This window comes from Pan paniscus, chromosome 5 (assembly GCF_029289425.2).
Source record: "Pan paniscus chromosome 5, NHGRI_mPanPan1-v2.0_pri, whole genome shotgun sequence".
Classification (NCBI taxonomy): Eukaryota; Metazoa; Chordata; class Mammalia; order Primates; family Hominidae; genus Pan; species Pan paniscus.
The window spans coordinates 17098260-17122579 of record NC_073254.2 but is presented as its reverse complement, the minus strand read 5'-3'; the positions used below and the strand labels follow the sequence as shown (position 1 = coordinate 17122579).

The window sequence follows — 24320 nt, the reverse complement described above, 5'->3', positions numbered from 1 at the left end:
TAAAGTACATCTGTGCCTTGCCAAGAGCAATGGGACCCTTTTGGGGTTGTCACAAGAACCGGGGGAGCAATGGCCTATGATGCACGGGACTGTTCCCCAAAATAACTATCTCACATTCTGCAGGATCTGAGGATGTTCTGCTGTATAGCCATGTAGGTGAGAGGCCTGCTTGTAGCATTATCTGTGCCTAGAATCTTACCCCATTCTACATAAAAGCACAAAGAATCTTTACACAGGTTTAATATACAGTGATCATGTAAATCTTGAGACTTTTTAAATTTTATTGTTGGAACAATAACAAGATTGGGCACTGGTTTGGAAAATCAGCTCACATTTTGCAAAGCTGCCCACTTTTGAGCCCCACATGTATTCATTCATTGTTCATTGTTCATTCATTCATACTGACGCTGTTGATTTCCGATGGTTCTCTAAGCACACGCACCCATCTGACTTCTTCACTGTGTCCTCTTGGCACAAAACTACCTGAGCATTTAGCAATTCATCATTACGTTGATTTTTAAAAACATATTTTTAAGTGGATGAATTTCTTTCATGGTGTGTTACAGAATATTTTTTAAAGGATGGTTCCAAAGTTGTATACATACACAAAACTGATCAGATTGTACACCTCAAAAACATACTTCCATTATTCCTCCATAAAGTGGGGAAGAGTGGGATCTTGAGTCTGATAAAGTCACTGGAATAGATAATCCGTGAGGTCTTTTCCAAATCCTAAAATTTCACAAAACCCTATTTCTATTGCACAAAGAATCTTGGGTCACAAACTGTAAATAGGTCAGCAACTTCTGGAGATTTATATTGCCATAGAGGGCATAGGTTGGCCCCTTTTGGCTTGGACTTTTATTAAAGTGTGCTACATGAGAAGACGCTTGATAAATATTGTCCATCTCAAGAGACTGATCATTCCCGTGTGTATCTGATACTACTGGCTCTTACTCTGCTGAAGAGAATTCTTGGGAAATTTGAATGTGAAAAACCCTTTCAGATCCTCTTCACCACCCCACTTCCAAATCTGACCCTAATTACTTCGTAAGCTGTTACTCTTCTGGGTAGTTGATTTATGCTTAGAGATTGGTTCATGGTAAGCTAAGCCCAGAGCAAGTCAGGTGCTGAAGCTGGCTCCTGCTGGCTTCTGAGAGAAAACCATGTGCTGTCCTTCACAACTCCATGTTGAGTGGCCTTGTATTGGTGGCTTATAATCACTCATGAAGGGAACATTTACACCTTAGAAATAGGCAAATGCTGCCAGGGCTCTTCACTGTTGGAGAGCTGATCGTTAAGTATTTGCCAGCACCCCACTATCCAGAGCGTGAGCAGACGCCTTCTCCACTTTGATATGCCCAGGCTCTGTGCTGAGGCATATGGGGGGCAGACTCTTACTCTTAAAAGTTCACATAAATTGGCTGGGCACGGTGGTTCACGCCTGTAATCCCAGCACTTTGGGAGGCCGAGGCAGGCAGATCATCTGAGGTCAGGAGTTCATGACCAGCCTGACCAACATGGTGAGACCCCGTCTCTACTAAAAAAATACAAAATTAGCTAGCTCTGGTGGCACATGACTGTAATCCCAGCTACTCAGGAGGCTGAGGCAGGAGAATCGCTTGAACCCAGGAGGCAGAGGTTGCAGTGATCAGAGATTGCGCCAGCCTGGGCGACAGAGCAAAACTCCGTCTCAAAAAAAAAAAAAAAAAAAGAGAAAGAAAAAAAGAAGCTCACATACATTGTAGCTTCATTTTGAATATTAGAATCTGCTTCTCTGTTATCAGAAGACTGAGGATATATACTTGTGACCTTGACCTTTCCTAGGAGTAGGTAAAAGATCTCTAGGTGATTGGGGAAAAGGTGGGTTCATGGATAAGCGGGTAGCAGGGAAGTAAAATGTTGCCAAATATGCACGTGTATGCATGTGTTTGTACGTGTGTGCACGTGCGTGTGTGTGCATGTGCGTGTGCCTGTGCATGTGTGTGTGAAAGCTGGCTTAAAAATCAAAGTTCACAAATGTTGGCCCCAGCTAACAAGTCTGACATCAACGGTCTGATTGCTGGAGGTTCATTAGTGCCTCTTACTGAATGGGGTTTGGCAGTGGGCTTGTTTTCCATTGGCACGAGAGAGTTAAGAAAGAAACTGCCAACAAGTTTTTCAGCCAACCAGATTATAATCGGCATGCTCCACCTGAACCTGGTGCCCATACAGTCATTTCAGTTAACACCTGGAAGTCTCCAGGACTTGGTGGGAAGCAGATGAAAAGATTCAGAGTTGGGGAAAACATGTTAAGGGGCTGGGCCTTGAGCTCACAAATAGACTTGGGTTGCAGCCCTGTGAGATGAAGAAAACCCATGTGTGATGAAATACAGGAGTGCGCCCTGGAGGTATAACTCACACTGACAAATATAGACATTCTATAGCCTACAGATCCTCCTAACCCAGGGAGAAGGCACGGAACTTTCCAGGCATCTTGGATGTTCCTGCGTCTCAGGGAAGTTTCTCTGGTGGCCCCCCTTAGGGATCCCTCTGTGCTCTTGTCTTCCTTCCTTCCCTTTGCTGTCTCCTGGCCTCCCTTCAGGCACATATTTACTCAGTACAAGTTTTCCTGCCAAGCACAAGATGCCCTCTTGCTCCCTCTCCACGCCCTGTTAAAACCCACCCCTAGAAATGGATCTAATGTCAGCCATTTCTTCCTCGCTCATCTCAAGCCCAGTCACATCCAGTCAGAAGAGGTGTCTATCTAACATAACATGCTGCTAGGACGGTGACACCGGGGTGTTATTCAGCTCCTGGGAGGGTCTGAATCGCTATACATCAGCCTGGTTGAGTTTTGTCTCCTCTGCCTAGCTGTGGAGTTGACACACTGTGAGGAATTTTCTGGTTACTTTGCAGATATAATTAGTTGGCTCCAGACAAAAATTAAGCACTCCTCTGAGTTTCTGTAAACAATGAATTTGTTGGTTTTTTTCTGAGTGGATACAGTGGGTACAGGGGAGTTGGGGGAGGCTACTGGGGAGTGTTTCACTGAAAAGATATTGAAAGCGTAACAACAGAAAAGCAGGTAGCAAAAAACAAAACAGTACAATTGACAAATAGGATTTGGACTATTTCTGATCAGAAAAAAATCCCTTGGGAATAGAAAATCAGAGCCATCATGCCTAAAGGGACGTTAGACAGTGACCCTGGGAGACAGGGATGCATCCTCTGGTTGATGCTAAGAAGTCCCTGGTGTTTGCAATCAGCCCAGAGCAGCGATGGGCGATAACAGCAGGATGGTCCTGAGCAGCGGAATTCTGCCAAGCTAAAGGGCTTCTCCTGATGCCTCCGCTTCCATACACATCTGCTCAGGTGCCCTTTAGAAACTTGCTTTCATCCGTGCAGTCCTCGAGATTCCCATGAAGTTATTTAGTCAGGACTTTTTTTTTTTTAATTTGGAGGGATACATAATATTATTTGCCCTGGATGTTAGAAATCCATGTTACAGTGCAAAAAGCATACCTCCAAACTGGCCATTTATTAGGGAAAAATTATATCTCAATACACTTCAAAAGTAGAAAGCACACAGGTCAAGTTTGTTTTCTGTCGTGTGTGTGTGTGTGTGTGTGTGTGTGAATTTTTAAAAGGTAAAATCCTCATGACTTTCATAAAATGAACATATCAAAGATTTTGTTTACATCATTAACCAAGGAGGGCATCAGTAAGATATCAACTACAACCAGTTCAAAATAGAATTCAACACACACACACGCACACACATGCACACACACGCATACACACACAACACACAACACACACACAAAACACACATACAACACACACAACACACACAACACACACACAACACACAACACACACAACACACACACAACACACACAACACACAACACACACAGCACACACACGCACACACAACACACACACGCACAACACACACACACACGCACACACACAACACACACATGCGCACAACACACACACGCACAACACACACATACACACACGCACACACACAACACACACATGCGCACAACACACACACGTGCAACACACGCACACACACACAAAACACACACACGCTCGTGCGCGCTGGGGTTGGGGGGCGTTCAGGGGCAATTAGGAATGTTGAAATGAACTTACAAATAGATGCAAAATGTGTCAGCATCTACAGGGGCAATAATTAATGTTATCACCACTGGAACTAATTCAACATTTCTTTGGTCAAGAATTATTTGTATTACTATGCAACTTTTTCAACGTACAGTGTTCTAAAATAGCTCATAGATGATGAAAGTCAGAGATAACCTGGAAGGGTGTGCTGCACCGGACACCCAGTAATCTTTTTGCCCATTTCAAACTTTTCAAAAATGTTTCAGTATATGTGTGTGATTCTTAATTGCACTTACACATCCTTGGACAATCACTACATATTGTTAGAATAAGAAAGAACTCAGCAATGAATCTTTTACTAATTTCTGTTTTATACAGAAACTCTGTTCACCTAAAAAGGTAGATGGTAAGTGAAGGATTTGTTGGTGCAATGTCACTCAATTCTTTGAACTTCTGAGTAATATGCCAGAAGTCATATTATGACTGGTCATCAAAGTTATTTTTAATGCTGTATTAACTGCCAATCTCATTAAATCTTCCTTTAATTTTACTGAAGGCAAAGTATTAAAAATAAGCTGGCTCCTCATTTGCTTTCTCAACACCAATATTTTGAATTGTTTCCTTGTTGCCCCAAGCACTTTTACCTCCTGGAGGAATGTGCCCTAATGTGAGGAAGAGGCCTGTCTTTCTTTTGTAAAATTGGAAAAGAGCATCTGAGAAGGAGGGGGAGGGAGAAGAGAACTAGGCTCACTCATACACAGTGTTCTCCTGCCCTCGATATCCCCCAGTGCTTGGCGCGTGGTAGGATTTTTAAGAATTAACAGAAACGACCAAATGAATTAATTAATAGGTGTCCAAAGTAGATTTACTATAAAACAAAGCTGATGCTGCAGTGCCCTTCATTGCACGATCCCCTTCCAGGGCCTGGGTGAGCACCGCAGGCAGTGTCCATGTGCGCATGTATTTCTTGAGCGGGCCCCTAACACTGTGCCCATGTGCTCATATGTAACACAATTTGCAAAAGTAAGCTACTTTAAGAGCAACGGATTCGGATCTTTTTCCATGCTCATGTCCCGTTCATCAATTTCTCCTCTGCAGGGTGAGCTGTGGTGCCCGCAGGCCAACTGGGATCCAGTTAGGGGCAGTAGAGTTGGGGACATAATTAATTTGGATTTAATGGAATAAATTTATGTGACTTCCAGGCACTCTTCTTACTGTTAAACGATTGCTAATTATCCCAATGTAGGGATGGCTTCTAGGAATGTCCCTGTTGCACACTGTGTCTACTCACCAAGCAGAAGAACTGATGATTGAGGACCAGCGATAAGAATGCATCCTACAGCACCCAGCTGTGTGTAGCAGAGGGAAGACAAATTCCTCCAATCATCAGTGATGTAAAGTGATCTGCACAGGGTCAGCAACATCTTGTCAAAATGAAGTTCACCATGATTTCTTTCTTTTTTGATGGGAATGGCATATTTGATAAATTTGGAACACATTTTTTCAGCAATTAAGAAAGAAAAAACATTTTAATAAAATAAATGAACCCTTGACTTGAATGTATTTTGAAGTGTTGTCCTTTGTCAAGCTTAAATTTATTAAGGACCTGAGAGAAAAATTCACATTAAATTCAATGGAATATGAACAAATGTCAAGAAGCTATGTGATGGAATTAATAGAAATTATTCTGATATAGATGACCAATTTTAACCAAAAAGTGTCCAGATAATTCAAAAAGTAATCCATCAAAAAGAACAAATACATTCTGAGTCAAAATCATGAACAGGCCATTGTATTATTGGAAAATCTAATCAATGAAGATGCAAGAATCTCATGAACGTATTAAGGGTAAGATTTAAATGTCTTGTGGATTTGAGACAAATTAGTTACGTCAATGAAAATACCATAACCTTCACAAAAGTTTGTTATAGGAAATCATTAACCAAACTAGCTAATGCAGGTCATCAATTCAATGAATATGTTTAGTCACTGTACATGAAAAACTGAAATGAAAACATGAAAAACTGAAATCTGCAGCTGAAGAATAATGAGGTTCATAAATTTGGTAAAAGAGCTTTATTTCTCATAAAGCATCGCAGCCTGCAGGCTGGCCATCTTGCAGCCTGGGAAGTGTAACCTCCATAACAAGTACTTCAGGAGAGGGGGTCAAGGGAACTGGAATGTACGCTGAGCAGGTTGGCTAAGTATACATGTTCAGCAGGTCATAGGAGGAGCGATGGAAACTCACAAAAGGGAGGCAAGGGCATGTGTAGTAGCTAACAGGCATGCAGCGTGCTTCCCTGCTCACTTCGGAGAGGCAACTTAACATTTAAATGTATTACAAGTAGGCTCTAAACATCAAAAGGTAAAGCAGAGGACATGGAGGCCCTCTGTGTGCAGTGTCCGTAGACTGGCCAGAGCCACTCTGTGGCCAGCAGTCTCTCATCTGGAAGGAATGCTGGTCAGTCCTGTGTCAAAACTGTAAGGGAGGGGCAGCATGAGGGCTCGTTGGTATCATAGGTAGAGCCAGTCTTTCCAAAGGGCTGGTTTCTCTGTAACCCTTAAAGAGAAAGCCAGTGGCAGTCAGCAAGGGAGGCGGTGTAACAAGGCCGGCTGCCCTTCCCTCCTGTCATGGCCAGGAACTCAGTTTTTAAGGTTTCTTCAGGGTCCCCTTGGCCAAGAGGGGATCTGTTCAGCTGGGTGGGGGCTTAGAATTTTATTTTTATTTCTCAAATCTTACAGTGCATATATAATGAATGTTTCCTCAAATCTAGACAATATTGAACTTTACATAATGTGACCAATATTAAATTGAAAAGGGAAAGTAAAAAAAATTCTCTAAATCTTCAATAATAAATTTTAATCAAACACACTAGAGAAGGGTCTGAATTATCTTTCTCTTCTCTCTATAGAAAATGTACTGCAAAACTGTTGCATTTTGAGGAGATGATCAAAGAGGGTACAACCAAAATAGGTAAGAAAAAGTGTTTTAGAGATGCATCAGAAAGTTAATTGATAATAATTTTTTTTTTTAGATTTTGTGACATTTAAGTTATGTTGCAGATTTTTTACATTTGTAATTAGTTTGGAAAGTTCTTAATCATGCCTCTTCCTGTGATGTTGTGAAATGTATATTTGGTCTTCTGGTTTCTTGCTTCATAGCTCCCAAAATCCTCGGGATCTCTGGAGTGATGAGTGGCTCTTGTATGCTAATGAGATGACTGAAGCCCCTCAATAGTCTCAGGTGGGGGGCTGTTTGCTGTTTTCAACCCTCCCAAGAGGGAAGGTTGAAACTTTCAGCCCACCTCCTACTCCCCCACACCCCAACCACCTCTCTCACTTCCAGGGAGGATAAAAGGGCTGAATATTGAGTGGATCACCAACAGCCAATGATATATTCAATCATGCCTACCTAATGAAGTTTCCATAAAAATCCAAAAGGACTGAGCCCTGGGTCTTCCAGATAGCAGAACACGTACAAGCTCCTGCAGGGTGGTATATCCAGAGAGAGCATGGAAGCCCTGTGCCCCTTTTCCCATTCCTTGCCTTATGTATCTCTTCCATCTGGATGTTCATCTGTATCCTTTGTAATTTATCCTCATAATAAATGTGTAAATGTAAGAATTTCCCTGAGCTCTGTGAGCCACTTTAGCAAATTAAATAAACCCAAGGAGGGGGTTAGCGGATCCCTGGTTTGTAGCTGGTTGGTCAGAAGCACAGGTCACCACCTGCACTGCAATTGGCATCCGAACTGAGGGATAGACTTGTGGGAATGAGCCTCCAACCTGTGAGATCTGACACAATCTCCAGCTAGACAGTGTCAGAGCTGAATCGAATTAGAAGACACCCAGCTGGTGTCCACTGGAGAATCATCTGCAGAACTGCTTGGTATGTGGGGAAAAACTCCACACATCTGGGGTTATTGAAGTGTGAGTGTTGTGAGAGTATAGCAGGAGAAACTGAGTTTGTTTTTTCCTATGTCCTTACACTTCTAAAATTTCTTTTGCATATTCTCTCCTCTTGCTGATGTTAAGCCTTATTACTCTATCCTCTGTCTCTGACCCAGTATTCTGTAGTTTTCCATTATTTGTCCTTATCATGTTTTATTCTGTTTTCTCCTAACCTGCTTTCCGATTATCCTTATGACTCATCTGTCAAAGACAGCCAATGAGTTCTTAATTTTGATTACTGAATTTTTTGGTTTTCCAATTTGCCTTTGGTTTTTGTAGCATACACTACAACCTCTCATGTCTGCTAAAATTCTATTGTCTTTTATCTCCTTGAACATAGTAAAAAAATTATATAAAAGTCTGTATATCTATTAAACTTTCTATTTTCTTCTTCTATTTCTATTAAATTTCTACCTCCACTCTCTGGAGTCTTTGTGGCTCTGTTGCCATTGTTAGCTGTTTCAGCTGGTGTTTGTACACGGTGTCGCATCTCCTAGAAGTGTGGTTACTTTTTCATTGTATGCTAGATTCTGTAACCCAAAATTTCTCATAGAAATAATTTGAAGCTCAGGTGCTAACAAGATTGTAAAGAATTACCAAGCCAACTTCCAGAAGGGAGAATTGAGCTCAGCACTGGAGGTCCCTTTTTCATTGGAGGAATTTGCATGTTCCCGAGGGAGAAGCAAAGAGGTGGGGTGAAGCCACTGACTGCCTCATGGGGCTAAGGGACACGCTTGGAACTGCAAAAGGCTCTATGTGTATATGTGCATGAGTGTGTGTGTATGTGCACCTAGGACACAGCCCTTCAGTGCTCCAAGTCAAAGCAAGTGGAGGATTGGGATACACTTAGTTTGGGTTACATTTACACAGCTCATCATTACTTCCAGGTACAGTAAAATCATTGCTGCCATCCTGGTGTGGGCATAGCTTCCGGGAATGCTCAGGAAGCCCATTCTACTGATGCACCCAGCATGTGACCCAAAGTGCGGAATCACAGGTCATCTCCCAGGCCAAACATCCTCCACAGCATGGGAAGTACGTGGGGAGGGAAGAGAATGAAAGTTTGAAAAAGAGTCAGAAGCCAGTCTGTCAAAAGGTTTTCCAAATCTTACAGCTTACATATGAAAAAAAGTTGACAGAAGTTATCCACAACTTGATAATAACACTAACACTTACATGACTTACCAATAATGAGTTGTAAAACTGGAAGAAAAATTTTCAAATTATCAATAAGAACCAAATTGTGATTGATTGTGCTAAAGGCTGAATTTTCTCACTATTATCTCTATAGAAATGACATTACAAAACTGTAGTCAGAAAAAAGGCCATCAAACATTATACAGCAGAAAATATAAGAAAACAGGAATTACAGAGATTGGTTGGACAATTAAGTAATAAAGATATTATTTTCTTGGATTTTATGCTGTTTGTGGTATTTCACAGGTTTTGAAAGTGTGTAATTCACGGTAATTTCTTTTATCTTTCTAAATGATAACAATTGTGTACTTAATTTTGCATTTCTTCTTTCTGAAAGAAGACACCCACATTGTGTAAGCTCAGGCCCCTCTCAGCCTAACTCTGTACCAACGTATGCGTTTCGAAGGCTTTGTTCCATAGTTACTTGAGAAGGGATCCTCTAGCTCTCGTCATGCCACTTAAACTCCCTGGATTTCATTTTAGTCGTCTGTAAAACAAAGGAATTAGCCTAAAACTTCTGAGATCTGTTGCAGCTCTAAAAGCAGGGCCCCTGCAATGCCGTGAATCGTAGCAGTAAGATTCAGCAAGGCTTTCCTCACTGTGTGACCTTGTAAAATTATGTGTCCTGGTTTGACAGATGAGAAAAAAACTGACCCAGAACAAGAAAAAGCACATACACAACTGCAGAACTCCAAAAGAGAGCAACCGAGACAGAAATCAGAGGGACGAACAAAACAGCAGGTGGCCAATTTGGCCACATTCCAGGGCAAGGTGCTGGGGCATCTGGGCAAGACTATCAGGGCAGGTGGCCAAGGCCGGCTTTGCAGCTCAACTCAACACCATCTCAAGGATAAAAAATGGTTAACGGCAAAGAAAATGGAAGACAGCATTTCTTTGGACAAAGTTTTTAGAGTGCCACGGCAATTTCTGTCCCCATATCCAGAGGTCTGGAGTTCATATTTCTGCATAGAAGTAGGTCTTCTAATTATTAAAATCAAACTGTTGTGGTGACTAGAAGTGACTACAGGAGATTTTCTTTCTTTCATTTTTTTGTTGGAGATGGAGTCTCACTCTGTTGCCAAGGCTGGAGTGCAGTGGCACGATCTTGGCTCACTGCAACCTCCGCCTCTGGGTTCAAGCGATTCTCCTGTCTCAGCCTCCTGAGCAGCTGGGACTACAGGGCATGCCACCACGTCCAGCTAATTTTTGTATTTTTAGTAGAGATGGGGTTTCGATATTTTGGCCAGGCTGGTCTTGAACTCTCGACCTCAGGTGATCTGCTTGCCTTGGCCTCCCAAAGTGTTGGGATTACCGGCGTGAGCCACTGCACCCGTCCAAAGTCACACTCTTAACTTAATGGTTTAAAGATACTCGAGACAGAAATACTATGTAAATTATGCAGTGCTTTACAAATTTTAATTTGGATTACATTGCTTTTATGAGTCATTATATCAACAAATCTCATACTTAATAGATTTTATAGATCAGTATGATTTACAAATATTTTGAGAGGTAGGTATTAGGTTGCTAAGTCATTATTTGCCAAGTAAAAACATTTTTTAAAATCCCATTGAGAGGTGAAGCTGGCTGGGCTTCTGGGTCTGGTGGGGACTTGGAAAACTTTTCTGTCTAGCTAAAGGATCGTAAACGCACCAACCAGCACTCTGTGTCTAACTAAACGTTTGTAAACGCACCAATCAGGGCTCTGTGTCTAGCTAATCGGGTAGGGGACTTGGAGAACTTTTCTGTCTAGCTAAAGGATTGTAAATGCACGAATCAGCACTCTATGTCTAGCTAAAGGTTTGTAAATGCACCAGTCAGCACTCTGTCAAAATGGACCAATCAGCACCATGTAAAATGGACCAATCAGCTCTCTGTAAAATGGACCAATCAGCAGGATGTTGGTGGGGCCAAATAAGGGACTAAAAGCAGGCCGCCTGACCCAGCAGTGGCAACCCACTTGGGTCTGCTTCCACGCTGTGGGAGGTTTGTTATTTGGCTCTTGGCAATAAATCTTGCTGCTGCTTACTCTGGGTCTGCGCTGCCTTTTTTTTTGTTTTTTTGTTTTTGTTTTTTGAGATGGGGTCTCACTCTGTCGCCCAGGCTGGAGTGCAGTGGCGCAATCTCTGTTCACTGCAAGCTCCGCTTCCCGGGTTCTCACTATTCTCCTGTCTCAGCCTCCGAAGTAGCTGGGACTATGGGCACCTGCCACCACTCCGGGCTAATATTTGTAATTTTAGTGGAGATGAAGTTTCACTGTATTTTAGCCAGGATGGTCAGGTCCATGCCCCCTTTAAGAGCTGTAACACTCACTGCAAGGTCTGCATGAGACCACAATCCCACTGGGAGGAAGAAACAACTCTGGATGCACCACCTTTAAGAGCTGTAACACTCCCTGCAAAGGTCTGCGGCTTCACTCCTGAAGTCAGCAAGACCATGAACCCACCAGAAGGAAGAAACTCTGGAGACATCTGAACATCTGAGGGAACAAACTTTGGACACACCATATTTAAGAGCTGTAACACTCACTGTGAGCATCTGTGGCTTCATTCTTGAAGTCAGCAAGACTGAACCCACCGGAAGGAACCAATTCTGGATGCACCATCATTTAAAATCACTAACATTTTATAAGAGGAAGAAAATGTTTAAATACGTAGGAAAATATATAACAATACACTAGCAGAATAAAAAATAGGAGTAGAAATGTAATAAATTTAACTTTATAAATGTTTGCCTCATAATTGTTTTTCCCCATAGGCATATAAAAACATTGTTATAGACCTGGGCATGGGGGCTGTGGGTTAAAAGCTTATTGAGGCATTGTGTTAGTTATGGGATTTCAGCAACCAAAAAACCGTTATTGTCCTATCAGCATTTCAAAGCTATTTAAATTGATATGAACCACAAACTGAGCTATAAATCCAATTTCTTTTATTTTCTGATACAATAAACCAAAACATCAAATTCTAACATCACTCTCTTAAGTATCTCCTCCTCAGAATTGTCCATGAACCCCAAAGATTTACCAGGTCCAAGGGTGAAAGTGGGACTTGAGTTCTCAGTGCAAAAGAAAACCCTCAATGCACCACTGCAATTGCTTCTGCTGCCACACGGTGGCGCTGTTGAAGCTTAGTCCTGCACAGCCCTGGCAATAAAGGAACTGCCTAGGCCACCAAGGATCTTCAGAGGTCTTCAAGCCCTTTCCGAAGTATTGCTTGCCACCAAAAGCATTCTATATTAGAGCTTCAAAGTTGCAGCTCTTAAAGATATGCTCTTTCATCTCACATAGAGGGGAACCTTCCAGAACACCAAGTAGCCTAGGAGCAGTTCTAACAGCCACCACCTCAGCCTACAGAACTGGCACTCCCCTTTCCTCCATGTCAACCACTTTGGCAGGAATGGGGCAGATTTTCCTTTGCACACTTTGAACAAAGAAATGCTCACCATGTCCCCTCCCTGGACACTCAGATCTCCATGCAGGGGAACCCCTGAGTGGCCCTGTTGAACAGAGAGTCCTCTCAGTGATAGCCAGGTGAGTGTGCACTTAGGCCTATGCTGCAGAAAGGCTGCCATCTCTCTGTGATATTCTCAGCAGCCCCCCTCTCTCTCTCCCTACTCCCACCCCGGCTAGACATTGCTCCAGAGAGAACGCCCTGCTTAATGGCCATCATGCCAATCTCAAAATCTGCTTTCTGGGGATGTCAGACAGCAATGCTGGGCTGTACTTCAGAAGTTCTGGTCCTGACCATTGGATTCCTTAGGATCACAACAGACAGCACGAATAACTCACATGCTTACAAAGGTGAGCAGCTACCGCAGAGGAATATGGGAATACGCCCTAGAGGTCACTGGCCTCAGCAGCAGCGAGTTGATCCAGCGTCCTGCCTGCACTTTACAAATTGGTGGGAGGAAGTACAGCACTGCTGCAGATGGCAACGTCACCCATCGTGGTGTTCTGGACAGATCCAGTTACTTTGTCTGGCTCATTCAGTAGGATGTGTCCACATCCTGCACCCCTTGAGCACATCGGGGTGAGCAGCTGTTCACTCTGAAGATGTGTGTGGTTTCATATCTCTGAAAGGCTGGATGCCCAAGCCACAAAGGCTAACCTGGGAAAAGATCACTGGGGACACTTTCTCAAAAGGTGGCTGCACAGCAGGTGGCTCTAGGGATGTCTAGGCTTCTTTCTCACCTGACCCGGCCATCCTGACAACAAGCAGTAGAGCACTGGGGTTTAGGGTAGTGGCTCTCAAAGTGGTCTGTGGACCAGTATGAGCATCACCTGGGAAATTATTTTGAAATGTAAATTCCCAGGCCCTGCTCCAGACTTACTGAATCAGAGACTGGGTGTGGGACCAGGGAGCTGCAGTCTAACAAGCCCCACAAGGGGTTCTGATGCAAACATTTCAGATTAGTGTTTGGTGACTTTTTCTATAAAAGGCCAGATAGTAAATATCTCAGGCTTTATGGACTATGTGGACCCTGTAAGCAGCCAGGGATAGCCTGCAAACGGATGAGGGTGGCTGTGTCCCAATCAAACTGTATTTGTAGATGCTGAAATTTGCATTTTGTGTAATTTGATGATGTCATGAAATATCCTCTTATTTTAATTTTGTCAACCATTTAAAAATGTAAAAAACAATTTTTAGTTGCCAGGCCATACAACAGGCAGTCTTCCAGATTGACCCCAGCCTGTAGGTGCCACCCCTGGTGTTGAGTTCGGACTGGATTGGAATCCTGGAGCTCCCCTAACCAGGTGGGCAGCCTTGGGCAAGTCATACAGTCTGTGTGCCTCAATGTCCGCCAATATGAAATGGGGCAGTACTAGCATCTGTCTCACATGGATGCTGTTAACGTTAAATGGTTACCGCACATATCACAGCCCTAAGTAGGAGCTTCTTATTTTCCCGTCCACGCGTAACTTACCTCCTTCTTATGGTCAGTTGTCCATTTCATGAGAGGTACAGCCGTCCAGCACAGAGACCCCCAAAAGTGACCCTGATGCTACCAATGGTCTTGTCTTGGGCTCCCCGAATGCCCTCCAAGATGGGTTCATAAGGGTTGCATGCTGCTTTTGCCCTAGGAGACGACGAGAACCCCTAGGGCTCTGGCAGGACGGCATCCTAGTTAGATGAGCCGAATGAGCTCTTTCTCAGCCGTTGGTCTGCTGTGCTGCTCGGGGTCATCCTCGATGTTCTAGGCAACGCACCATGGCTCCAATTTAACAGTTGACAAGGTCAGTCCACCCTTTATTTATAGCTTGGCCTGGAAAGTGCCAAAAGCAATGTTTTAAATAACAGTAGGGCAGGTGTCTGTGTGTGAGACAGAGACAGAACATGACAAGGGAAAAGTGATAAGAGTGGCAAATTGGCGATTCTTATACAGGGAAGCCAGCATACCAGCCCTAAATGACCCTGCTGAAAGGGATGAGGAGGTAGCGTGCCTGGAGGAGGAAGTGGAGACCCGGCATGGAGCCTCAGCTGGCTGCCTGGACAGTGCCTGTATGGAACCAGGCCAAGGCCCTGGACATCTGTGATACACACTTGTGATGTGTTCAGGGCTGGGGGTGCCCCTCTTCTACTGTGCTGTCCTTCCAGAGCCTGGGAAGCATGCTCCAAAACGTTCCTTGTCTTCTCTCATCAAAATGTAAGCCACGCTCTCCAGGCAACAATAAAATCCCTATTTGGTGCAACTGGCCCTTTGCTCACTCCTGCCAAATAGGGAAGTGCATGGTTTATGAACTAGATAACAGTTTCTGGCTCTCCATGATGAAAGACACTGAAATATGCTACAATGGAAACTGTGAAGTGTTTGTCTCTAGAAATTAAGAGTTTTCGATGTAAGAGGCAGAGGGGAATAAAGAGGTTTTTCTTGTTCAAAATTTTCCTATTTTGCTAAACAAGAAGAGTCTGATGCAAAATAGAAAATTCAATTGCACACATTTTATCTAGATATTCTGTCGCTTATGTATAACAGGAACTCCAAGAGGTAATCAAGATTCTTCCTATTCACAGACGACTCAACTGAGGCTCAATAAGGTGAAACAACTTTCTCAAGACCCTGTGGGCAGGAGTGGAGGAGTGAAGCTAAGAGTCCATTTGGCAAATGAATCTGAGCCAATGAGAAACAGCTCCAAAACCATCCCACGAGGGATCAGGTGAGAAAAGGTCCCTATAGAGGCAAGGAAAGCCCCAAAACACTGCCAAAAAGTGCCTACACATGGTCTATTTTGTCATTTCTCTGTGGCTTCTTTAAAAATTAATTTCCCCATAGTAAGACAACCTTTCCAGAATAAATCAATTTCCCCATAGTATGACACCCTTTCCAGAATAAATCAATTTCCCAATAGTATGACACCCTTTCCAGAATAAATCAATTTCCCCATAGTATGACACCTTTTCCAGAATAAATTAATTTCCCCATAGTAAGACAACCTTTCCAGAATAAAGTAATTTCCCCATTGTATGACACCCTTTCCAGAATAAATTAATTTCCCCATAGTGTGACACCCTTTCCAGAATACATCAATTTCCCCATAGTATGACACCCTTTCCAGAATAAATTAATTTCCCCATAGTGTGACACCCTTTCCAGAATACATCAATTTCCCCATAGTGTGACACCCTTTCCTTGGCTTTCAGTGACTACTTGTTAAGATCCTTGGTGACATTGTCCTCCACAGAGATAACTATTTGGGTTGAAATCTCTAACCATGTCATGTGAATGCCAAGGATGGACTGTTCTGACCCCGTCCTCAGAGACAAATGCTCTACACTCTGACACATTATTTTTTGTCTTCTCTTCGACTCCAGCCCTGTCCTTGTTGTCACTGACTCCATCCTGCTTGGCCCAAAGACAGGCTGAGCTCTCCCCAGTACCATGTGGACACAACAGTCATGAGAGGGCCACAGCAAGGGGTATCCATGGAATATCGTCTTGCTTAGAATGTTTCAAACTTGTCCAAAGGACAACAGGAGGACTTTACCCTGGAGGACTTTTAAATGAGCATGTGTTCCACTATGCACATCTGCAGTAAAGGCCGACGAAGAAACCAAACTGGGACCAAAGGAGCTAACATTTCTTGAAGGCCAGTGCCAGACACAAGCCGTGAGTCACAGAAATGTGGTAGCCAACTTTGGATGAAGCCAATTTCTTATCCCTACTTCCCTAAGCAGAAGCCAATAGTGAGATGGCTACTCCCACCTGACACGTGACTAGAACTCATTCTCCGAATTCTGAATCCTCTTTCATTACTCTATAAACTCTGCAACTTGATAGTCAGTGTTATCTCTAATTCAGAAGAAATTCTACCTTAAAGCTCTGCCTCCCCTGGCCCATTCTCCTTCCCTTGGCATCAGGAGGTATTCAACCATTTTGATGAGCCTGGAGATCTAATCTTATGAGAAAGGTTTGCCTGGGCTAATGCCCCTGCCCTGTTGGGTGGTGCCTGGGGTGCCATGGCACTTGGGCACATGGAAAACACACCACCCCCCACGCAGGCGCTTTCATGGCTTGGAGAGAGTGCAAAGTGCATACTCATGCCAGGGGTGGCCAGCGTGGCAGGTGGGAGCCCTGGGTCTCCTCCCCAGGTATCCACTGCTGAGTCAGCCCTGCCAACCCTCCTCATCTGTTTTGCTTCAATGTCTGCCCTAAAGGCTGTGAGCAAAATCGTTCCCTCAGCATTTTCCTCACAGCTCAGAGAGGGAGAAAGAGAAAGATGAAGGACATTCACCCTCTGGCCCTACCCAGAGGCCTCTGTGGGCGTCCCGCAGGCAGAAGAGGATGACAGATGTCACCCCTTCCCTTGTGTGCAGGGGAGGCCGCCTCTGCCTGATTCTGTCCAGTTAGCAAAACAGGAGGAGCTGCCAAGACAAATAGCTGAGATATGAGAGTTACAGCTAGCGCTCACCACGGTGTGAAACAGACCCGTGAAACGAGACATCAAGGATGCTGCTTGGAATAGCTTGAATGTCGAACATTCTTTCCCAGTGGAGGGACAGAAGGAGGCCAGCAGCAGCAGTGTGGGAGATGGAGGCACAGTGTTGTCCCGGGGGCCGACACACGGGGCAACCCCAGGTATCACCCTGGGAGGTGGGAGACAGTGCCCACTCTTCACCCATTCCATGCCAAGGCTCCCTGCTACCCTCATCAAAAAATAACACGGCTATTAATAGGTCATATCAAAAGAGCCCTTATAGTTTATAATCATTTTCATCTGGCTTAGGGAACAGCAACCATAAAATGTCTGTCTGGTGGCTGCTGGGCCAGCAGGGCAGGTTTATATTAGCTAGTACTCAGAACGTGGTGGCAATGACAGACTAGGCAGAGGATGGTTTATGGGCTTTAATGCCTGTGCTGACATGGAGGATCGGAGCGAGATTTATTTTATGCCCGGGCCATCACTGAACACTGAAAACCAGTCATTACAAGCCAGATGACAACTGGAATGCACTAATCACTTGAAGGAATATTTATTTGGTTTTTAAGTTTTTGGATGAATCTGGTTTTCGGAAAGTCAGGGCCCGCTAGGAAGTCAGACTATGCCATTATTACATCCAAACCATTATACATTTGCTAGCCAATTATGTAATCCTATATGGAAAACATAACCAGAAAGCAGGATAAGCCCCAAGACCTGAAGGCTCATTATTCCAGGCTCACCATCATTTGTGGTTACTACACACCCTAAATATTATTAATGGACCAAAAGAACCCAATACTTGTAAAGTCTGGTCAGTATCATTAAATCCACAGCTTCCTGTGACGGTGAATTTGATGGAGTGGCAATATGTATTAGGTCACTTTTCTTCTGACTCATTTCACTGGATTTCATGCGATAAAGTAGCAAAAAGAGGCCATTTTTATTAAGCCCATTGTCAGCCTAAAGGTTCAATTAAGTTTCTATAAACACATCTTCTTTTGACACTACAACCATCCCTGATGTTAGCATTCCTGCTCTCAAGCAAGTCATGCCTTAGAATTAACTACATTTACTCGTGACATTGTTAACAGTTCCTGCTTCTTCCAGATGAGTAAAGGAGGTTGGGCAGAAATGCTGGATATGCTACTATTTCTTTTTTCTTTCTTTTTTTTTTTTTAAGATGGAGTCTCGCTCTGTTACCCTGGGCTGGAGTGCAGTGGTGCCGTCTTGGCTCACTGCAACCTCTGCCTCCTGGGTTCAAGCGATTCTCCTGCCTCAGCCTTTTGAATAGCTGGGACTACAGGTGCATGCCACCATGCCTGGCTAATGTTTTGTATTTTTAGAACAGACAGGGTTTCGCCATGTCAGCCAGGAGGGTCTCGATCTCCTGACCTTGTGATCTGCCCTCCTTGGCCTCCCAAAGTGCTGGGATTACAAGTGTGAGGCACTGCACCCGGCCATATGCTACTATTTCTATAAACTATGGCCTAACACTACCTGTATCATCTTCAATTCATGCCATCCCACTTAACTATCTTGTTTTTCTTTCCTTTCCAGAACTCTATGCGAGCACTTTTTTGGGATAATTTTTCTCCCTAGGAGGATCCATCATTTCCCGAGTGTACCAGGAACAAGAAGCCTGGGCTGATTCACAGAGGGCGGCTCAGGCAGCCCCTCCCATGGCACTCCGCCTAACTGGTCAGCCAAGCGTACCCAAGGCTCCAGACAACGTCACAGCCTAATGGCTGCTGGGTGTGTCCACAGTGTGGAATGCATTGAGCTGTTTGCTCCTGTGGGCACATTTCTGAGTCTATGTCATCCCCACCAAAATAAATCATGTTTTAAATGTACATGAACTATGACCATAGACGTGCTCTCCCTGTCTCTTCTCCATCATTAAGTCTCAGGTAAGTACAAAGCAAATAAAGGAAAAGCCCTCTAATGTGCACGGAGATTCTGGGGCTTTGGAGTGGCTGTGTTATACTTGAGAGATGGCAGCATGCAGGTTTTAGGGAGAAGGCAGATACCAGAACCCAGCTCCTGCCCTTGAATTTGTTGTTGCCAGTTCCTGTCTTGACTTCAGGTGTCGTCTCTTCACCCACCCCCTGGCTTCTGTTCAACAACTTCTACTTTGCAGGATGTTCTTGTTTTGTCTTAGAGACAGGGTCTCACTCCGTCACCCAGGTTGGAGTGCAGTGGTGCGATTATGGCTCACTGCAGCCTCGAACTCCTGGGCTCAAGCAATCATCCCACCTCAGCCTCCTGTGTAGCTGGGTCTGTAGGCATATGCCACCATGCTTGGCTAATTTTTTGTATTTTTTGTAGAGATGGGGGTCTCCCTATGTTGCCCAGGCTGGTCTTGAACTGCTGGCTTCAAGCGATCCTCCTGCCTCCGCCTCTCAAAGTGCTGCGATTACAAGCATGAGCCACTGCTCCTGATCCTACTTTGCATGTTTTGGATTTTGTCACATTTGTATTTAGCAAACTTCAAGAAAAAAGGTATCAGAAAAAAGAAAAGCAAATCTTGCTGCATTTTTCTTCCAGGGTAACCCTGTGCAAGGAATTCATTCATTTTCTTATCTAAGTACCCTTTTTCGACCATGTCAGAAATCAAGACATTTCTAAGACAGCATTTAAAGGTAATAAATTAGGCAAACACAAACCTATTTTTCAAAGGCTTTGAAAGACTTTCAAAGCTAGGGCACAGAGGGCCTGGCCAAGGGCTGCAGCTCTCCGTGGCCTCACGCGCAGTACTCTCAGCATCTGCGCCAGGGGTTCTCTGTTCTGGTTCCCACAGGTCCACGCTGCATCTCCCCCATCCTGGCATGGGCCTCCCCAGTGGGCTTCTGTCCTCTCACTTTCAGTTGGCTTTGGTGGTAGAGAGTGAGGTCAGGGTATTTGCTCCCCAGCTTCCTTCCTGAGGAGTTGCTTCTGCTGGGCTTTGTCCCCTGAGCTAAGGTGACACTTCTTCTCCAGCTGGCCTTTGCCACAGCACTCTCTCCTTTCATGTTCCTGTAACCACTGGCCGCCCTCATCCAGTGTTACTATCACCTGCCATTTCCCTAAACCCTGTTGTCAATTTTGTCCATCCCCTCAAATTATTATAATTTGTTTCACCGTCCGTTTGACTGACTCAACACGGGGTCTCATGGGGAGGTCTGGCCAAGCACAGGCTGGAGCCACGCGCCATGTACTAGAATGTTCCGAGGTTTGGGATGTTTGTGGCTGCAGAAAGGAAAGGATCTGTGCTGTAATGCATGCTCCAATGCGGCCCATTAGGATTGTACACATCTGAGGGGCTTTTCTGGAAAGCTCTTATCAAAGTCTTTGGTCTATCTCATGGTTCTTTGGCGGTCTACACTCTACACTGAACAACGCTGGCCTGCGTGAATATTGCTAGACATGCACAACCCACAGTTGAATACCTGGATGGATCTTCCAAAAGGAAGCACACTTACGCCAGCAGCACTGGGATCAAGAAACAGGCATGACCAGCATCCTCCAAGCTCCCTCCCGGCCCCAGCCACTCCACCTCCAGTGGTAGCTTTCACACAAACTTTTAATGCCATCGTCCCATTTGTGCTGTTTTTGAATGTTATGTAAGTGGAACCGTGTTATATGTACCTTTTTGTGTCGACATCCTTTTGCTTTAGATTACGTTTTGGCATTTATCTAGGCTGTTGCATATGTTCATTCTCATTGCCGCACAGTTTTCCACTGTGGACACATCACAGCATTTATTCATTCTACTCTAGAAGAACGCTTAGGTTGTTTCCACATCGGGGGCTATGAAAATGGTGCCACCGTGAACATACACGTGTCTTTTGCTGAACATGGTGTATGCATTTCCGTGTGCATGTATGTTGGATCATTGAATCTTAGATGATGTTGTATGTTTAGCTTTAGGAGATGATTGCTAAATAGTTTTCTGGCGTGATTGTATTAATTTTCATTCTGGGTAGACTTATCTTTTTGATCATTTCCTGAGTGTGTATGCATGTTGCATCTCTCCTATTGGGATTCTGGACCAACGAAAGGCTCTGGTTTAAGGCCCTGATGAAGATGTTTTTAGGTCCCCAGGCAGACGGGTGAAAACTCTTTGGCAGAATTTGCATCAGTACACCAAAAACCAGGGTCTTGATGCCGTGAGTTGTACCAGCTCCTCCCTGCCTGCCCTTCTGACCCATGTTCCCTCCTGGCCAGCGCTGTTCAGGACAGACAGAAAAGAGGAGACTGGGGTTTGGGAAGAGAAACGGAGATAAAGTACACAACAGAGATGTGGTGTCAATTTCTAGCGCGGATTTGAGAGCAATCCAAGGGGCAGGGTTAACCCAGACCTGAAAACCATCCTGCTCTTCGGGCGTGCGGCCTTGTGTGTGGGGAGTGGGGGACCCCGGGGGGGTTGCTCCACATCAAGCAGACCCAGGAGAAAAACACCTCTTACTTTGCATTATCGGCCACAAAGGAAAATAATGACACAGGCATCTCATTGGAATGGATGGAGAGGAAAATCCTGAAATGTCTCCATCGAATAAGGAATGAGAAGTGGGAAATAATTGTGGAGTCCCCACTACGACCAATGTAAGATACATTAAATACCACCGATAACTTCCCTAACTAGTGTCTAGCAGTATTGTTTCATTTTATAGTATAGATAATTTAATAAGAGCTACTAACATTTATTCACAGTTGTAACCCCTAAGGCTGCCGTAACAAATCACCTCAAACTGTGTGGCTTAAAATAATGGTAATGTATCCTCTCACTGTTCTGGAGGCCAGAAGTCTTGATCCAGGTGTTTGCTGGTCTGTTCCTTCCAGAGGCCCTGAGGGATCCTCTGTACTGGGCCTCTCTCTCGGCTCCTGGTGCTGCAGCAATGCTGGGCATTCCTTGGCTTGCAAAGCATCCCCTGATGGCTGCCTGTGTTCACATGGTGTTCTCCGTGTGCGCGTGTGTGTGTCCCAGCTTTCTTCTCTTGTAAGGACACTAGTCATGTTGGATTTAGAGGCTGCTCTACCCCAGTATGGCCTCATCTTAACTTGATTACGTCTACAAAGACCCTGTTTCCAAATAAGGCCACATTCACAGATTCCAAGTAGACATAAATTTGAGGTTGGACAGCGGCAGGGAGAGGCATTGCTTTTCAACCCTTTACACCCCCTACATGATTTTTCTCCATGACCTTAAGATGAAGTATGAATTCTCCTCCTACATAGATGTCCAGGGGCATAATTTTTGCTGTTGTAAAGGGAACCCAGATGTATGTAATGAGTCTTGGGGTGGAGCGAGAATGTGAGTTAGGAGAAAAGAGGCTCTTGTCCCTTCTCTGATATGCGTAGCTCTTGTCAGAACTTAGGAGGGAAGAGAACTAGGGAGGACACTTAGAGGACAGCATCTGCTAGTGTTGGCCAAGGTCTTACAGTGCAGTGAAGTAAGTAGCTCATAAACCCGAGGCCGCAATGTCCACAAAATGGGGAATTCCAGCTGCTTATAACCAGAGAGAAAAGGCTGTCCCATGTTTTAGGGCTAATGAACGCTTGCCAATGGCCTATTTCCAGGCAGCCCGGAGCACCTGACTGGCAGGAGAGTAGAGCACCTGTGGAGATCCATGCACAGACACACAGCCATGGAAGCTGTGGAAATCTTTCCACTTTGTGAAGCACATTTTATGTCTGTCATACATTCTGTCTGTGAGTTTCTCTTTTTTTCCGGGGTGCCTACAGCAGGACCTCACACCAGACAATGGCAGGATGGCCTGGAGATGGGAAGGGAGGAAAAGCCATCCTATTCCATGAGCAGCATTCCCAGTGGTGCCGCACAAGCCAGGCCATAGCAACACCTGGAAACCTTCTCCTGGAGACCTGGGGAAGGGTCCAGCTCACACAAAGACTAACTACTACCATCACCCGACCTCAGATCTCTGTGCCACCGTGATCTAGTACACCAGAATCTGCAGGGCCAGGTGAAGTTGGCGCAGCTTTTGGTTAACAGCGATGCAAATGGGACTTCAGATTCAGATGACTGTTGAATCCAATAAAGAGAAAATTGTGGAGTCTCCATTTATTGCTTACATTTTTATTCCGTAAAAAGTCAACTCAGACGACTCAGTCCAAAGGAAACCTATTATCGTGTGTGCTTGGAAATGCCCAAATTCACTCTATAATTTTTAAATTCACTCTATATTTTAACATTTGGTTCATGACTAAAGGAGCTTCAGGTTTTGAAGGCAATTACCTTCACAGCATATCAGCTATAGCTAATGATAAATATCTATTCTCAGCTCAATTCAGGGCAGGGCATATTTTCAGAAAATGGCTCTTTTAAAAGTATAACTGAAAAGCAGTGGTCAGGTTAGGCCTACTTAGTGTTTAATTAGGACATGGTTGCCTCCTTAGAAACCCTAAAAAAGAGGACCTTTGAGGCACAGGTTGCTTCTGTAAGCATTGCACATGGATCAGAACCGAATTATTTTCTGTTTCAAAAACAGCTTTTGCCAAGGGAAGGTGCTGCCTGGAGCCACGCTGAGACTGACACGCCCTATCGACTCTTTTGTTCTGACTTTCCAACACACTCATCTCTTCGCCTTGGGTTTGCTCAGCTGGCCACGAGCACGTGCTGAGTGCAGGCTAAAGTTCAGGAAAGGATTCACAGAAACATCAGAGAGGTAAACATGAGAAAGAAACGAGGAAATTCAAATTGCGCTGAAAATGCCACCCATCTGTCATTAATTTTGAGTGGATTGCAGCTCACCCACAGGGTAGCTTCTCATATCAGAACATAAGAGGGAAATAGGGCATCACCTTGAACCATCCTCAGAATGCCCCACGTGGACATGCCCTTCGTCATTTCCTTCATTGGTAGAAGTGTTGGCTGCTTCTATGGTTGAACACCAAAGGAAGGTGTTGCCTGGGTTTAGAGGCCATTTCTCTTTAAGCCCTAGGCTCACACTCAGCGCATGGGATGTTTATGTCATAAGTGCGTGGATGTTTATGCCACTTGTGGCTGATGAGCGGCACGGCACTGCAGAGCCCCCAGTCCTGCTTCACTCCAGGACACACAGTGAAGCATGAGAGTGTGTAATCAACCACAGCATTTAACATTTTCTTTATTTTTGCTGAACACGTAAGGTTGAATTCATAGA

At 44.4% G+C, this 24320-nt stretch overlaps 2 long non-coding RNA genes across 7 annotated transcripts in view; one reads left to right on the top strand and one right to left on the bottom strand.

The window, feature by feature from the left end:
- The window catches only part of LOC129397910 (uncharacterized), a 162204-nt gene extending 138979 nt beyond the window's left edge, over positions 1–23225 (top strand). The window contains exons 3-7 of one of the 6 annotated variants that reach the window (XR_008625533.2): positions 7026–7087; positions 15275–15417; positions 16073–17336; positions 18739–19088; positions 19507–23225. This is a non-coding gene — a long non-coding RNA (uncharacterized LOC129397910). Of the gene's footprint in view, positions 1–7025; positions 7088–15236; positions 15418–16072; positions 17337–18738 lie in introns of all 6 variants that reach the window. The other 5 variants (XR_008625534.2, XR_008625535.2, XR_008625532.2 and 2 more) reach the window with 5 other exon arrangements.
- Positions 1–24320, bottom strand: part of LOC103786225 (uncharacterized) — a 277117-nt gene that overhangs the window by 30363 nt on the left and 222434 nt on the right. Inside the window, exons 10-11 of the long non-coding RNA XR_004671804.3 lie at positions 14187–14525; positions 11790–11877 (exon numbers count right to left, since the gene is read on the bottom strand). This is a non-coding gene — a long non-coding RNA (uncharacterized LOC103786225). The remainder of the gene's footprint in view (positions 1–11789; positions 11878–14186; positions 14526–24320) is intronic.